The 12284-nt window shown below is 41.7% G+C and overlaps 1 protein-coding gene and 1 long non-coding RNA gene across 6 annotated transcripts in view; both read left to right on the forward strand.

Annotated features, from left to right (window-relative positions):
- Positions 1–12284, forward strand: part of Tmem108 (transmembrane protein 108) — a 297680-nt gene that overhangs the window by 47566 nt on the left and 237830 nt on the right. The gene's annotated exons all lie outside the window — the stretch shown is intronic.
- LOC144375845 (uncharacterized) lies at positions 3282–4988 on the forward strand. Its single transcript, XR_013435695.1, has 2 exons — positions 3282–4389; positions 4845–4988. It is a non-coding gene; the product is annotated as an uncharacterized LOC144375845 (long non-coding RNA).

A 12284-nucleotide genomic window follows, 5' to 3' on the forward strand; every position in this document is an offset into this window, starting at 1 on the left:
TCGTGATATGTTTTGTTTTAATGATTAATAGTGACTTAATAAATTTAAGTGGTTAATTAGCTGAAATATAAATACAACTTAGGAAATAATTAGAAATTTGAAATATATTTATCTGGAGGAGTTGGAAGACTGGAATTTATTCAGTTAGAATAATTGCACCAAACAAGACTATAAATTATTAATTTATCAAGTGCAGAGTCTCTTCTCTCATATTCGCAATTATATTTATCCTTTTAGAAAAAAAACTACGAAGGGACTAATAGTTTTCAAGTGGTTTATCCATCAAATAGATGTTGGAATTTATTTTGTGTGCAGTTCTCTATTCACAATTGTGAGGGTGTCAAGATGCTTAGGGTAGGTCTTGCCTTTCAGAAACTTGCAGCAGCTAAATTGAAAAGAGAAAACAAACTTGAAAAATAATACTTAGTTGTATAACTGAAGACCACAGGAAGTGCCAGTGGTGTGTAAGCAGGTCCTAGAAAGCAGCAGCTTATGAATTTGTTTCTCATTTGCATAAAAGGGCCTTTGAACCTGCTCAGGTGTGACAAAATATGCAATGCATTTTGCATTTTTCTGGGGCTCTGTGCAGAGAATGGAACTTCTCAAAGCAGAATCTTACACTTCCTCTCAGTGCCCCTTGGGAATTGTTGAGAAGCTCCTGCTGTCTTTCCCTGTAGGGCCTTCTGTCCTTTTGGGCTGCTGTAACAGAATACCAGAGGTTGGATAGACTATAAACAGTAGAAAGTTTCTGGAAAGATCAGCGCACTAGCAGATGTGGGGGTCTGGTAAGAGCCCTCGTCCTGGCTCCATAGAGGCCTGTTTTTCACTGTGTCCTCACACAGAGGAGCCGGGCAAGGAAGTTCTTCAGCACCTGTTTTATAAGGGCACTAATCCCATTCATGGCTCATGACCTATCACTTCCCAAAGGCCCTGCCTCTGACTACCATTACACAGGGTTTTAAGCTTCAACATATGAATTTGGGGTAGGGGGTAACATTTAGTCTATGCTAGCAGAAAAGAAACCCCAGGTCAGGAGGGGTGACAGTTCCTTTAAGGCCAGAAGGGCCCAGGCAAGTTATCATTCTGAAGTGAATGACAGATGGGATAAGCATGAAGCTTCAATGTGGGGAAGAGTACCTGTCCATGGCTGGCATCTTGCTAGCCTGCTGAGACAGAGGTGCTAGGTATACCTTCTCTTCAAAGCAGGGCCTCCCCAGGAATGCAGTGGGGCCTCTAAGAGCAGGCTGAATGCTTTCTCTCTACAGCCAAAGACCTCACCCCAGCGCCTGGGTATGGGGCCTGTGTTTTGCACAAGTGTTTTCTAGCTGCTTGCCAAGGCCATGAATAACCAGAAGTGGACTATACCTACCTTGTCACCTGTTTTCATCTGATCCAAGAGAATTCCAGAACCAGAATTGCTAAAGTAAGATGCACAAGATTCCCTATACATCCCAAAGAAGCTCCAAAGCAGACTCCAGATCACGGACTATTCAACTACAGTCCCAAAAGTCATGACAACCACCCACAGAAAACAGTAGCGAGGTTTCCACTGCCCCTGCCCCAGCCATTTATATTCACTGTTGTAAAGGGAATAAGTAGACGTGCAGGGATGGTGGGAATTTCAGATTCTTTAGTTTGGGACTCATTTCCCAGGGCTTCTAAATACACGGAAGTATGAATCAAAGTCCAGGCTCCTCATCTTCACATAAGGGCATATGTGGGTCACCTTTGGTACATGACAGTGACTTCAGGGAAGGCAAGTTTAGTCTAATCCTTATTCCTCCTTCAAGATCCAACTCCAACACTTTCTACCCTGAGCTCTTTAATAAAAATTAATGGTCTTATGTATCATCCCATGGGCTCTTTGTGCATATCTCTCATGACTACATATCTGGTTATTCATGTGTCCAGTTGTTTTTTTCATTCAATTTTAAGTTTTTTAATGACAGCTCTGAGTGTGTGTGAGTGTGTGTGTGTGTGTGTGTGTGTGTGTGTGTGTGTACCGTCAGAACTAAAAATATACTCAGACCCTAAAATAGACACTCAGTGCCCTATGCTGGAAAAGTGTCTGTCTAGAGGAAAGTCTGTCCAAATTGTCATTGTGAAGTAATGGCATCTTTGCGTATGTTTAAATAGTCTATTATATAAAAGTACTGGGCCCTAATGCCTATGTGGGTGAAAGTTGGTGTTTCTGGTAAGTCTCTACACAGGCTCTCACCTTGTATAAGACAGAACTCATCCTCTTTAGCCCTTGCTCTGGGTTCCTTTACCTGGGAGGTGGAGTGATTGGATGAAGGGAACATGAGTTTTAAAGCTGACCAGGTGAGTGACCTTGGCTAAGGTACTCTCCCTTATTTTGAGCTATTAAATGGAGATGATCACAATTCCCTTCCACAGTTCCAAACGCAGGGTCATGATGGTGGTTAAGCTTTGTCACTTCTCATGCTTTTATCTGTACCCTCATTTCTCATTTGCATATTTCACTAGAAGATGACTGGATCGGTCAGCTCAGACGTCCATCCAAAAACACCATGGCGTGGGTGGGTTGAACAATAGGAATTTGTTTTCTCGTGGTTCTGGATGCTGGAAGTTCAAGCTCAGGATGCCAGCATGCATGCTCTGGAAGAGCCCTTTTCCTGGTTTGTGAATAATTGCTTTCTCTGTTGTCCTCAGATGGCACAGAGGGAGGGAGGACAGGAAGAAGGAAGAGAGGAGAGAGAGAACAGGTTCTTTGGTGTTTGTTCTTACAAGGGAATTGATTCTAGGGTGAGAAGGACCAAACGCCCCATCTCCAAATGTCACCATTAGAGCTTCAACTTGTGAAGTTTTCTGGGGACATAATTCAGTTCATACTAATGTTTGTGCCATTTTTTTTTCAAGCCAGTCTCTAAACTATTGTTCGTGAAACATAGGTCGGTAACCACTTCTTTGCAATTCAGAATAAAGTTCTAGTTTCTTCTTATGATTATTGAGGCCCTCAGACCCTACCCTGCCTATCTAATGCTTCACTGTTTTATCTCTCTGCCTTCTTGTTGGTTGAGTCCCCCACGAAGCAGACACCAACATGGAATTAGAAGTGCTGGAGAGGTAATGGATAGAAAGTTCTGTGAAAGATAACAGGCAGAGGGAGACAGAGTAGGCAGCTAAACTGTAGGTTGCAGCATCAGGCTGGCACCTGTGACTAGGAAGAGAAGATAGAGGATGATGGGGTGGGAAGAGCCTTGGACTGCAGTGCATCTTGCTGAGCAAGTCTTGTCCACCCATCAGGGACACACCTCCCAATGATGAGGAGGGAGCCATGCTCAGCTATGGGCTGCAGCTGCCTGAGGAGGTCATAGGCTCAGCTTGTAAGCTAAGGTACATGGGGAAGACACCCACACAGCAAGGAGCTGTTAGCTAACTATACATGTTGGACAAAGTTGCTCTAGAAAGGAAATTTGAGCAACACACTTCATGGCTGCTGCAGTCTGCTTCGTATCCTCTCCTCATCATGCCAAGGTCTTCAACAACCAACCACTCAACAGATATTTGAGTGCCCACTTTGTGCCAGGAACCACGTTTGCGGAGCGAAACCGGCTCCTCTTCAGCTTACAGTCTAATGGGGGAAGTCAAGGCTAAGTCATCATCATGATGGTTGCACAGTGACCAGCCGCACTTGTGTGCTCCAATGGAAAAGGAGATCATTTCATGGGAGTGGGTGATGACAAAGAAACCTGAAATTCTTGAATTCATGAATACACTCTTGCCCCTGTCATTGCGGGTATTGTTCCCTTTGCAATAACATCCTTTCTCTGATTTGCTTGCCCAACATCCTTCAATAATAACACAGATATAAGGTGACCAACGTCCTTATTTGCTTTGAACAGTTCTAGTTGTCTCCTTTTGTCTCAGGATAATTATAATCACCTTTTTTTTCACGCATAAAATGTCCCAGTTTGGACAAGATATCATGGGGTCACTTATTTGCCAAAATACTGTCCTAAGCAATTTATAAAAAATACTCATCCAGTGTCCATTATCCCTTTGAAAGAATACCTATGTTTACTGATTTTGCAGTGTAAGATGTAAGACAAGAGTTTGAGTAACTTGCTCAAGGTCACTGAGCCAGTGGTGCTGGCATTTGAACCCAGGCCGTCACCCCAAGTCTGTGTTGTCAATTATCAGGCCATTTTCTTGAGGTTTACTTGGGAACTCCTCCTGTCCTGTCCTGTCACACAGTTTTCTGTGTGACCCTTTACCCCTTGATGTGCCTCTGCTATAACACACTGTGACGACTCAGGAGACCTCACTACTCATGCGCCAACCCCCCAGCACCGGAGCCCAGTCTGTTGAACAAATGGATCCAGGCAGTCAGAGGCTCTTCTCTCAAACTGGACAAGGACCTTCAAAGTGAGTCGCTTTGTTCCTTTTCAGATGTTTTTTGACCTTGTCCATCCTTTGTGTAACTTTCTTCCTCCCCCGGCTTCATACTGTCCCCAGACTACCAATTTGAGAACTGTGGACTAAAAATGAGCATCTTCTTTGAAAGAAATCCATACCATAGTTCTTTGTTTTGTTTAATTCTCTTTGTGGCACTGCCTTCATTGGGCAATTTATATTTCTTTTCATGTCCCTGAAGTCATGTTTTATTTTTAGATAGTCTTAACCCAGAGGGCATTCCAAAGACAATGATATTTCTGAGTTGTTTTTTTTTTAAACAGAGGAAAATGTTAAGTTTTTAGAGGCCCATTTTGTAGTTTGCTAAGGGACTTTGAAAGGGATGGGAAAGTTGGGCAATTGAGAGAGAAAGGTGATTTTTTTTTTCACCTTGATTACCCTGTTTCTTCCCTTCTCTCCTTCCATAGTCCTGAGAGAATGTGAAAAGAAGCACAGAACAAGCAATTCTAAGAACTTTGTGATTCCCTTTTGATCGGAACTGAGACCTACCACATAAAATTCTTACAGTACTGAAGATGAACCTCCTCATGTGGTTCTAGGACATAGAAAAATGATTCAAGTTGCTATTTATCTAGGAAGGCATTGGTCATCTGCATAGTGCAGACCCCAGTATCTTAAGGAATAAGATTTTATTTTCAACCTCCTTCTTTTAAATAAATTAGAAAAAGTGATGAGGAAATTTTCAAATAGATAGAAACCGAAGAGAAGTATATCACGAACCACATGTACCCAGCTTCAGCTTTACCCACGTTCTGTCAGTCACACAGCCAGACTTGCCTCCCTGAGCCATGAAGGCTGTATGCTGTGGTGGACTGGATTTTCTTTCAACATTTGACTTTCCTCTTGCATAAACTCCTCTTATTCTCACTGAAAAGAGAAGTCAATCTGATCATCTTATTCCAGCCACTCTTCTCCCTTCTACTCCAGAGAAGAAACGGCATCCTGTTGTGCTTTGGGGTGCTGCTCTGCTGGTGTGTCATCCTGACATTGTACAGAGATCCAGGAGCAGTGGAAGGATGGGGTGTCATAGAACAAGGAAGGCAATGATGAGCTTCTGGAGACCCTTTTGGGCAAGTGGTAGAAGTAATAATAATTGTAGTTTTAGCTATTATTGTCATTATAATAAAAAAATTTATAAGCATAACAAATATATCATCTCATTAATTCTCACAGTGAGAAACCCAATGAGGTTCAAAAATCTGTTAGCATTCCCATTTTACAGATGAGGAGCTGAAGGCCCAGGAAAGTTGAGGTATTCCTGGAAACACAGTATGGGGTTAAAAGTCACTGAGACCAACTCCTCCATTGAGGAGTTCATATTGCAAGGGGCAATAGGGCTTCTCCAGGGCACACTGATAGTGGATGGGGGTGGGTGGGTGGAGAGACTCCCCTCCAGGAACCTGAGTTGGGCCTGGTGTGCTTCAGTTACACCATTCAGTTGTCTTCACTGACAGAAGCGCCTCATGACCCTTCTCCTACTATCTCTGCCTTCTAGGAATTTGAGTTGCTTTATTTTCTTTTATCCTAAATCTGCAATTTATTGAACATTGCAAGCATTTAGAGAATACAGCCCGTTCAAATTATAGTACAAAGACAGTGTAAAGTTAGGGGAAGATCTCTTGCCTCCTCTTCTCAAATTCCCAGTATAAAATGAATTGTTTTCATTTCTTTGTGTTTTTTTTTTTCCATTTCCTCCACCTACAGCCTCGAAAAATAGTGATTGATGTCTGAAGGGTAATTTCTTTCTCTGCTATCAAAGGCATTGCCCACTCTGGTGCTTATTCATGTACTTATTTCCCTTTCATAATGGGAAAAGACTGTACAAAGGAAAAATTCAATGAGAAAGAAGCCCTGAAACACATCACTGATTCTCAATCAGAGGCTGTGAGAAGAGATGGGAATAAGATTGAGTTATAAAGATTTCCCTTTTTTCTTTTTCTTTTTTAATGTATGTCACTACATTCTCGTGGGTTCTTATCTATTCAATATGTTACAATCAATTATAGTCATTGTTATTAGGACTAAATTTGGCCCCTTGGAGCGTCTTCAGTCTGGTTCCTGTGTCCTTTTGACATCGTCCCATTAATCTTTTAGTCCTTTCTTATTTTCTGCGGCAATAAGATATCTCAATAAGATGTCACATTATACTTTCTTGCTAGACTTATTCTTTTTTTTTACTGTTGTTGTAATAATCACTTTTGTTATTTTTTTCTTTTGTGGAAGAACAGAAGGAATAGTTTAGATGATATAGATTTGAGTACCTCTTGCAAAAACTTGAAAGCTTTTAGTTAGATCAATGAACCATTTGTTGGGGGGGGTGGGAGGAAAAAGCAAATTTCAACCTTCAAGAGCATTATTTTTGGAATGAAGTCTTATTTTTGAAATGGAATTTTTTATGTTTTCTAAATTGAGGGTTTCTATTTCTTACTAATTTTGCATTTTCTCTTGTTAAAATTCTTCCACTAAGTTCTCTCTTTGACTGCTGAGCCATAATTAAGAGAGAGAAAGAGAGAGAACACTGACATTGCTTACTAAGGAGATTGCATATGAAGAGAATTGGAAAGAATTTTTAGGCCTGACCTTGTCCAGACAGCGGTGAAGGGCATGCCTTGCCCAGTGGTGGCTATCCTTCACGGCCTTCTCAGCTTCCTGTGTCCAGAAGCCCTTCCTCTGCCCCATTCCTGCTGACCTATCTAAGATTTGCTAGAGGGAAAAGCAGTTTATTCACTCAGAGCTGGGTATGCCTGGAGTAGCTACCTCTTCTACCTAAACTCTGAAGCACTCAAGATTTTTTGTTGTGTTTTTACTGATTTCTTTTTTGCCACATGTCAAGTGAAACAAAAAAAAAAAAAAACACCTTTGTAAAACGAAGTAAGGGTTCAATGGAAACTTCTCCACCGTGGAAGCACGGGACCTGAGGCAGCAGAGAGGGTTCAGTAGTTGTTGAATACCTTCTACCTTATATTATATTTATTTATTCATTTTCTTGGTCCATTTTTTGGTGGTGGTGTTGTTGTTGTTGCTAAAACTGAGTCCTACAGATGAATAAAGAACAGAGATTTATTCTGCATGCTAAAGAAGGAAAAGTCCAAGATCCTGCGGGGCTGGCATCTGTTCGTCCCCTGGTGAGGGCCTTCTTGCTGTATCACAGTGTGGCAGAGGGCATTACCTGGTGAGACAGAGCCAGCTCTCATCAGCTCAGATCTCTCTCTCTCCTCATAAAAGCACTAATGCAATCATGGGGATCCACCCTCACAACGTCATCTAATCTTAGTTACCTTCCAAAGGCCTCACCTGCAAACATCATTAAAGTAGGACTTCAGCACGAGGATCGCGAGTTCAAAGCCAGCCTCAGCAACTTGGCAAGACCCTGTCTCAAAATAAAATATAAAAAGGGCTGGGGATGTGACTCAGTGGTGAAACTCCCCTGGGGGGGGGGCGGGGGGAAAGGAAAGGACTTTGGGGGTCGAGTTTCCACATGCCTTTTGGAGGGGCAAACCAGATCATGGCACTCATACAGGATATACATCTGCCTCATTTAATACACTTTTTTGTTGTTAAATACAAGACCAATATTAAAACTGCGTAAAATAATTGAAAAGTTTAATGATTGTAAGATGAACATTCTCTTCAACAGCATCTATATGAAACAGGCTCCCCCCCTTCCTTGGTCACATGAGGTGCACTCTGAGGTGAACAGGACACACTCTACTTTTGTAGATGATTTGGCAGCACCTTGTACTGCCAGAGGTCAGACGTGGGAAGGAGAGTGGACATTTCATTTAGTTAAGTTCACCTTGGCCTAAACCCAGGAAAGACCTTGTCAGCAGAAGGGAGAGCTGTTTGTCCACTGCCGCGTGCTTTGAGCACTGCTGTGGATCAGCCATGCAGTTGCACATCTTCTAAAGGCCATGGAAGGAGGGGTCTGTTTTGTAGTTTTAGATTACAGAGTAACTGGGAAAAAAATGCAAATGTTTAGAAACCCTTTTGGTTTGTCCCGGAAACTTTAAACTCCCACTTATAGGAGGAAACTTAAAATGTCAGGAATCCTTGAGGAGGAACATTGCACTTTCAAGTGTTGACTCTGCTTGATTCTTACTCTGGCAATCACCAGTGGTTAACGGCAGCCCTCATCTTCCTCTTCCCTGGGCTCCTCCCTCGTATTCTGTGGCTGTGAATCTGCCTCACATCTACTTGACCCACTCCCCACTCTCCAGGCCCCTGGTCTGAGTAGAAAGCCTTGTGAGATAGAATGCCACTACGGGAGATCCTTTGTTCCCCTCCAACCCACATTGTCGTCTTTCATGTTCTGCCCTGTTCGGATGTGGTCACCCTACATGATGGTTCTTCTGGAACTATCTCCCAGGCTCTTATGCACACAGGTGGTGGCAACGTGCTCTGCTGCCATCTAGCCTGGAGATCGGACGCTGGCTTCCACTGGCTGGGGGCTAACCAAGAGAATGTCTTTTTTGCTCTTTCTGATTTTGTTTCCTTGCTTGTGTCATGAACGTCATGAAGCTGTGGCATTATGACAATTAGACCTTGTTGTTAGTGTTGGGGACCAGATGATGGCTAGACAAGAGGAATAAAAACAAGACAAGCAAAAAGGCAGACCTACGTCTCTTTGACTACGGCCGCTATGCACGGTGGATAAATGACAACAATAACTGCTCAGATCCGAAGGAAGGAAAGAAGACAGGCATGGTCGTGGCTCTCAAGAGAGCTGTAGTTCTTTTAAGAGATGAGGCTCAGAGCAGGAGGAGCAATGCCAGAGAAGCAGTCATTGGGGCAGGCAGTTTGGGTGCACAGTTGACAGAAGGAAAGAAAAGGGCCTCACAGAGGTGGTAGAGCATGAAGTCCTGAGTGGAACTCTCAAAAATGGGAGGATTCATAAGGACAGGGAGGAAGGCTTTGACAGAGGAGAGCCAGGAGTTTAAAAAGCAAATGTACAGGGTGCCTTCGAAGGAACCCATTGGGAAAGTTGGGCTGGAGTCGAAAGAAGGTAAGACAAAGTCAGGACAGGTGAATTGACAAGGGTTGATTCGATACAGACCATAGATGACAATAAATGCCATCCTAAAGGGTCTGGAGGTAAGAAAGAATGTTTTAGTGAGGGTGATGTAAAATAGGCCTTCTAAGGCTATGCTGGTATAGGAACTAGGAACGGGGTGATCCTTAGAAGAGGGTTATTGTGGAGGAAGGTTGCTGCTGGGGCTGCTCTTTCGCAAAGTTTGGATTCCTGTGATTTCTTCCTAAGCAAATTCTAATTCATTTTTATAGATTCATGCTAGCAGTTCATCACACAAAGAAGGAATTTTGAATGATTCATGGTACAAAGTAGTACATTTACATTGTATTTTGAATATTTGACTCGGAATAAATAGAGGCATTAATAACTTTCTAAAGGACATTTCTAGGTGATAATAGACATTGGAATAGCTGCTTGCTAGATTGACTCTAAAAGCTATGGCATTACTCATGGGTATTGTGACAGACTGTGGCATTGTTGTTTGGGACCTATGAGGCAAGCTTGCTCTGTTGGCTGTCCCGTGGCCACAAATGCTACAAGCAATCATGCAATGCACGGAGCCCTGTCACTCTGCACATGGACACATGGGGCCATCACCATCGGAATGCTGTCAATTGCCTGGTCAACTTACCAGTTTACATTCTGTACCTTTTCTGTGTAATTTTTACAAATCATTATATTTTTGACTTCTTTATTTAAATAAATTTTATTTTTGTTCTTTTAAAGAAAATGCATGTAAATCTTTTAACTATTGCTATGATTCTTTTTTTAAATCAGCTTCTCAAACAGCTAGGATAACAGGCATATACCATCCTTGTATGTGCCTGGCTCAGTTTTGATAGCTTTCCTTGGTTGACTTTCATCCAGATGCCTCATGGACACTTTTGGTACTCTGGTCAGGTAAGTTTGGTGACAGCTATAGGTTGTCACTTTATGTGGATAGTAGCTGAATAGACAATGAACCCAATGAGACGAGGAAGGGAAGAAAAGAGGTGCAGGAGCAGGAGGGAGGCTGGCTTAATGAACGTCTACCCTCCTTAATCCTAGATTTGTACCAGACCTCATGGTTCACAGATGTATGCTCTCTCTCTTTTCCCGACTCAGAAATTGATGCTAACAGTCTGGTTGAAAATATTGATCATTTATAAACTGACCTGCTGAGGGTCGGTCTAACTATCTTGAATAGACTCAAATTGGATTTTTCAGCTGGCTACATCCAGCATTTGGTAAAAGTTCCATTTTCAGTTAAATGTGAGCTTAGCATGTGTTCAAAATGTAGAATTCATTCTACATATAAACCACCATGGACAAAAACAAAGGGCTTTCACCTAATGGAATTTAGAGGCATGTTCTTATGTCTGCCAGCTTCACAGGTTGAATATAAACAGCAGATTAAAAGGAGATGAAGAAAATTAAGGATGGAAGGTGGTGGCCAGTGAGTCTCTCAGGCATGTTCCCGAAACCCTGGAGAACCCAGGGCAAGGGCCTAAATGCTAAATGGAGCATCACCTAAGAGAGAGATTATTGCTTTTAAAAGATGTAGAGTCACCCTGAAATCTGTACTCCTTACCATTAAAACAAAACAAAACAAAACATAACAGAAAACAGAAACTTCATGGAGTCAGGAAGAAGGTTGTGAGTGAGTATTTCTGAACGCTCTGGCATTTCAAGGAAGCGATATCATTCTCATTGCTTGGTAGATGTAACAATTCTTGAAGAGAATCTTTTCCCTCCTTTTAATTTCAAGGGGAAATATCATATAACTGCTGTTTTCTTAGAGTCTAGAATAAAGGGACTTGAAATCCATCCATCATCGATTCCTTCCCATCTCTGCTGTGGACATAATGCCTTCTGGACAAAGCCATCAATGAGTTATTTTCTGCCATTGTAAAGAAATGATATGTTTGGGTATTGTCCAGCAAAGCTTGTGAAGTCAGTGAATGCGCTGCTGTTCTTACTGTGCTTCTACAGGAAATCCCAATGTTGTACCATGACTGAGACAAGGCAATCTCCCAGGCAGTCAGCATCCAGAGAAATGCCTTTGTTAACTGCGGATTTTTTTTTTCTTCCAGTATCATTGATATTCATGTAGGGAAATACTTTCATTTTATAAAATTAGGATTGTACTGTATATGAAGATATATATTCTACTTCTATAATTTTCCATCTCACTAAATATTACTTGAGAGCATACATTTTAAATGACTTACCTAGTACTGTGTTATATGGCTGTACTAGAATTTATTAATGTCCCCCTTTTGTATGATGGTGATTGTTGATTTTTACTTTTGTAAAATACTGATGTTCATCCTTGGATATTATATCTGGTGTTTGTGATTTTATTTTTGTGGGGTCAATCACTGTAAGTAAAATGAATGGGTTAAATATGCAGATTTTTAATAATCATTGCCAGAAGGCTTTCAAAAGGCTGACTCCAATTTATATCTCCTCTACAGATACGTGATAGTATCAGTTTCATTGAGCTCTGTCAGCACCGTTCCTGTTAAAAAAAATATTTTCTAGTTTCATAGATAAAACATAGCATCTTATTTTACATCTTGATACCTTGATATATTGAACTCTTCTACATATGTATTACTTTTGGCTTATCCTGTACCCCAGAAAGCAATCCTCTTTATGGATGGGCTTCCACAGTGAGCCTGGGGTGCAATCATGGTTTACAACTGTCCACAAACCCAATGAAGGGACATGCTTATGGAGTTGTTGACTAAATCAGTGGTTTTTGTGACTTTTAAATTCACATCTGTCATAACTTTCTGTTCCCTATTCTTTCCCTGTCATGTATTGATTACAGGGT

The sequence above is a fragment of the Ictidomys tridecemlineatus genome, chromosome 3 (genome assembly GCF_052094955.1).
Source record: "Ictidomys tridecemlineatus isolate mIctTri1 chromosome 3, mIctTri1.hap1, whole genome shotgun sequence".
Lineage (NCBI taxonomy): Eukaryota > Metazoa > Chordata > Mammalia > Rodentia > Sciuridae > Ictidomys > Ictidomys tridecemlineatus.